Consider the following 5,758-nt stretch of genomic DNA (forward strand, 5'->3'; position numbering starts at 1 on the left):
ATCTGAGTACAAAGTCACAGCCTAAGAACCCAAGTGCCCCACACTTCTCCAGCCACCTCAGTGATGATTCACCAAAGCAATGCAAAATTGTAACAGAAAGTAAGCTTGTAAAAGACAGCCAGCATTGGCATGATCCCTGAAGAAAAGAGAGAACAGAGAACTAGCAATTACTAAAGGATAGATAATTGCCTTCTTTTTTCCTGAAGAAAAATAAGAAATTTGGATAGATCGGTGATACCAGCTGTAAAAGTATCCCCACATCCCAGCTGTCAACCTGGCAGACACCTATAAATCCCTCTAAAGCCTGGGGATCAGGAGATTAGACTTGTCACATAAGAAAATCCCTATTTGGAATCCTAGGTCTAGGTGATCTTCAAAATCTTTTTCAGATGTAAAAAAGTCATTAAAACTAGATTATTTTCTCAGGTTTCCATGGCAAAGGTAATGGTGGAAACCCAGTATCCTGATTTCTAGATCAATTCACATTAATTGATATTGCCTCTTCAGGTCCTACTCCCATCCACTCTACCCAAATTCTCTGGTCAGTTCTCAGTCCATTCCCCAGGCAGTGATCTCCAACTCCAGTTGCATCAAAATCACCTAGATGCCTGTTAAAACACAAATTGTTCAGCTCCACCCCGAGAGTTTCAGATTCAGTAGGTCTACATTCACCCAAGAATTTGTATTTCTAGCGTGTTATGAGATAATTCTCCACAAGTCTAGCGTTTCCTCACATCTTGCAAGCAGAGTCACTGGCTTCCTTTTTTCTGGACTACCTTTCAAGGATTTTGTATAGTGAACAGCCTTAGGAGATAGACAGTGAAAGGCAGGTTTATTTATATCCTGTTTAATAAAGATAACAATGTTGTTCTCCAGGGCAAAGTTCAGGAAAACTTACTGTCCATTATAAATGATCAGGATTCCTTAAGCTCATGATTCTTCTCCTTTAATGCCAACCACTTTTTGTGCAGGCATTATCTGGCCCTCCTGCCATTGCCCTGTGAGAATTAAGGCTCTGGGACTGACATAAGACTTTATATATGACATATTTTAATTTATTTATAAGGCTTTTGTCTACATCTCCTTCTCAGTATATTTCTTGAGTTCCAGGATTCTTACTGTGTCCACTCCTCTATTGTTCCCAGGACTTAAAACACAGTCAAGTACATAAAAGGTACTCAGTAAACATTTGCTTAATGAATGAATAAATACATAAAAAGGAAATGAATAATAACCCAATAAGTTTGGCACAACTCAACTCTATTTTATAGCTGAAAAAACAAGAAGTTGAGTGGGTTTGGATAACTTAGCCATAATCACAGAGCTAGGAAATTATAAAGCTGGTATTTGGACCTAAGTGTCTGATTCTCCCACCTAAACTACCATATGTCTGTGAAGAGAATTAGAACAGAGAGTGGATACCAGTAGGTCCGTCATGGCTACTTGGTAATCCCAATGATTGTTTTCTCCTTTCTACAGAGCTACTTTCTAAATTTGCTACCAAAAAATATAGATATAAGTATTTTACATATGTCTATATATGAATGTATATATATACATATATATGTACATACATATATATGTATATCTATGTGCATATATATGTATATATATTTTTTATAATGAGAAAAATTTTATTTTTAAAAAATCTAAGGAATGGACTTATTTCAATGATGCCTCTACCACCAAAAATACTTAAGAATGTCTCCTCTGGAATTGCACTCAGAGATAGTGAAAGAGGCAGACAAGAAAATGATTCTCCATACTTTGTCACACTTCATTTTGACCCCACATGGCTTTGCCCCCACTCATCCCTTCATTTAATTGTCTAGACCTGCTCTGATTCCAAAAAGTATTACTTTTTTTCCAAAATCAAATTGTCTTTTGTGGACAAAGATTTGCAACTCCTGAAGAAGTTAAAGGAAGTCAATATAAACTCTAAGTAGACAAACCACACCATAGGTTCCAAAAATACTCCTGAGCATCTTTGGTATAGGTGGCCTAGTCTCTGGAGCCTATTCATTTAAACATGATCTACACTTATTTCCAATATATGAGTTTCAAAAGCCAATATCCTGAAATCAAGGTCATAGCTCAGGTTTTCCTCTATTATAATTCTTTGAAAAGTGATTGCCCTCTTGTCTGCAACTCTATCATGATGGCAGCTAAGCAAGAACCCTGCCCATCCCCACATTCCCTTGCCATGACAGCCCAGAGCTTATTGGAAACACAAAGGAGGAGCTCTGCCTCCCACAGCAGTATTTGGACCCATGTAATTTAGATTCACTAAGATAATCAGTGTGTGATCATTAAAAGAACACTGTACTGTTTACAGTTCTCAAGCATTGGGGACAGTCTCCTTTGTTCATTATACTCAATTAGAAATTTGAATTAAGGTTTCCATTAAGCAAACACTGATCTCTTTTCCCATGTTTATTGTGGAACAGAAGCCAACAAGCCTCTTTAATTCCTTTCCAAGTTCTGTATATGAGTTGCATTGCTGAGAACAAGGTTGGTAATATAATTGCTCTCCCTCTGTGTGTTTGGGCCACTTGGTAGGAGAGAATACAACTCAATCAAAATTCTATCTTCTGAAAATCATTATAATTTTTCAATCTTATTTACTTAAAATTTGAGATACATTTGTAGAATTTTGAGAAAATCAAAATATGCTTTCTGAACATTGACTTTATAAATAATCTTATGGTATGGTGAAAAGAACCTCACTTTGGAAATCAAAAGCCTGGATTCATGTCTCAGTTCCACTTACTAGCTGGGGGACCTAGGGGAAGCTATTTAATTCCTCTGAGTTGAGGTTTTCCGACTGGTAAAAAATGGATTTATAATACCAGTGCAGAATACCTCATAAAATTATTATCAGTATCAAGTGAGATTATATATATATATATATGTATGTATATATATATATATATACACATACATATATATATATGAAGATGCTGATAATGTTTATTATTTAGAATTAACAATCACATAATCATTGAAGGTAATCTTCAAAGACATACCTAATTTTTAATTTGATGCTCCTGAAATGTTTCATTATAATACAGTCTAATGTCTCATTGGAACATTTAATCTATCAACAAAGAGCATAATAGGAGGACAGTTTCTATTTAATCATGCAAGAATAATTGTAATGGGAAGGTTACACTTGAAACATCCAGTCCTGTGGGTGGGGGAAGGGGATGTATTATGCTTCAGCTTTCAAATTCACAAAAATGGATCCTTCCTTTCTTGTGTGGCATTTCACAATGTTTTTGTCCTGGGAAAGGGGTGGGGCAGGAGCTGTAGAAAGAGGGACAAATTGGAAAGGTCTCATTTCTTTTCAATTACTATAGCCAGACTCCAAGGACATCATTCACAATGGGTAGTACAAGGAGACTCTCCCTCCAGAAAACACTTTAATTATCAGCTGCTGGCATGTGTCCAGGAGGGAGCTGGCTATCAGAGGCTGGGAGACTGGAGCAAGGCTTTCAACCGGCCAGATTCAGAAAAGGGAATACCCAGGGAGGGACACAAAGTAATTACCATCATCAAGAACAATTGCAACAATACTGGAGTTGGGCTCGGGTTGTTCACAAACAGGCAATTCCTTTTGTGCAGACATTTGTGTTGACCCCCTCGTACAGACGCTCCAGAAGGAAAAAAGCAGGCTATAACCTTTTCCTTCTTAATCATCAACATTTAGCAGGGTAAATGTCATCTGCTGTCTGACTTTTCATTAACCATATAAAATCCTGGGAAACGGTCTCTGCATTTACAGATATGCTTCTTTTTTTTTTTTTTAATGATTTCCTCTACTTCTTTCCGTTTTGTTTTAAAAACCAACTATTTCATCTGCACGCCCCCGTCCCCACCCCCACCCTCCCCACAGAGATTGTTGGAGGTGGCACTTCTGCAACCTCCTCATCAGAAGTTTCTGAAGGCAGAATTATTGAAAGCAAATTGGGTAACTACGCTAACGAGACTCAATTTAACTGTCATCAGGAAATTATAAAATAGCTTATCAGAGATTGAATGTGAAGGAAAGACCCCGAGGATTGTCATTTAAGAAGCAGTAGGTTAAACTGTGTGGGGAAGATTTCCTTTAGCTCGTTAGTACTTGAAGTCACAAGCATTTAAAGATCTAAGACACACCAAGGGAACAAGCCGGCCTTCGGTTCTCCTACTGGAGAGGGTGATTAGCTGGAATTAACAAGAGCACCACTAGGGATTTCTTCCCAGATCAATTCAAACAACAGAGTTACCCTGACACAGAAATCTTAGGAAACAGTTAACCTGGGTTTGCAATGCTGTGTGCATGCCATGGGAGGAGTGTGTACGTCTGGCATTTTCTCTCTGCAGAGCAGAATGTCACTGGGAAATTATTGAGATAAAAACACATCCACCCTGCACCTGTCAGAGTCATGTCGTGATGAGAAAAATTACCCCATGGTGCCTGGTTCTGTGGATGTCTCCATTCTATTCCCCAGCCTGCCAGTCACTTACTTGTAGCTCCATGAGCAAACTCCCCTAGGCAGGGTTAATGGTTGGGGGAGGAGGGTGGAAAGCCATCAGTCAACTATTAGCTTTAGCAAGCATTTCACCAGTCAGATTCATTTTGTTTAAGCTGACAGTCACACAGTGTAGGACAAGAGCCACTTCCAAACTGCAATCTTAGATGGTCCCCATCTAGGCCTGGGCCCGATCTCTATAGTGTATTAGATGCACTTCTCAGTAGATGGCATTAAAAAAAAAAAAAACCCATACACAAGGCCCACCACAAACCAGCTCCCTGAGGGGAAGAGACAGTCCTGATTAAATAAAATTTTAGGCTTATGATTTCAATTTGGCGGAGTCCTAGATTTGCCATTAAATATATTCCTAGATGAGATGGGGCTTGCTATCAGGAAACCTGAGTTTGAATCCCAGTTACACCACAAACTGAATGACTCTGGGCCAGTCACCCAAGCAATGGAACCTTATCTCCAAACATAGAGATAATGAGGAGAGGACCTACCTCACAGGAGTAGAACAGGCATCAGCCTAAGCAGTGTATTTCAAACACACTGGAAGGCATGAAGCAAACTGATACTTTACTGAATGGATGCTCAAACCAAGATTACCCTGATGGTAGCCCATTAAAAAATAATAACAACGATTATGTAAAATCAGGAAATGGGATTTTTGTATCATAAATTAATCCTGTCTTCAAAATAAGCCAGACTACAGACTAGATAAAATACATTTTAATTCACTAAATATCCCCAGTTCACTCCAGATAATACTATTAGAGAGTACAGCATACCTATCTGTGTTTTTGGCAGAAAGAAACTGGCTATTCTTAAAACAAAAAGATGTACTAGAAGTTTATCAAGGAAACACAAAATTTAAAATTGTCAAAATCAGACTTTAGATGTGACAGGTAACAGACTCTCCTGGACCAAACTTTAATAAGGCTCCTCTCAGTCCTGCTGTCAAGTAGTCCTCAACCTTGGTCCCTGTCCCGTCTTTGGCCTGCCTATACCAGGAATCCTGGTAGGTCAGTTTAGCAAGAAAAACTCCTGATCCTTGATGTCTCGTCTTTGTAATTTTCCATCCACTGACCCCATCTGATCCTGCTCCTTGGCTACAAATCCCCAGCTGTCTTTGTTGTATTCAGAGTCCAGCCCCATCTCTCCCTTCTATTTCAACAGCCATGACCTCTATTGCAATAATCTTGAATAGAGCCTTCCTTAACCTTTTAACAAGTGTCAGA

Source organism: Leopardus geoffroyi, chromosome B1, assembly GCF_018350155.1.
Source record: "Leopardus geoffroyi isolate Oge1 chromosome B1, O.geoffroyi_Oge1_pat1.0, whole genome shotgun sequence".
Taxonomy (NCBI): Eukaryota; Metazoa; Chordata; class Mammalia; order Carnivora; family Felidae; genus Leopardus; species Leopardus geoffroyi.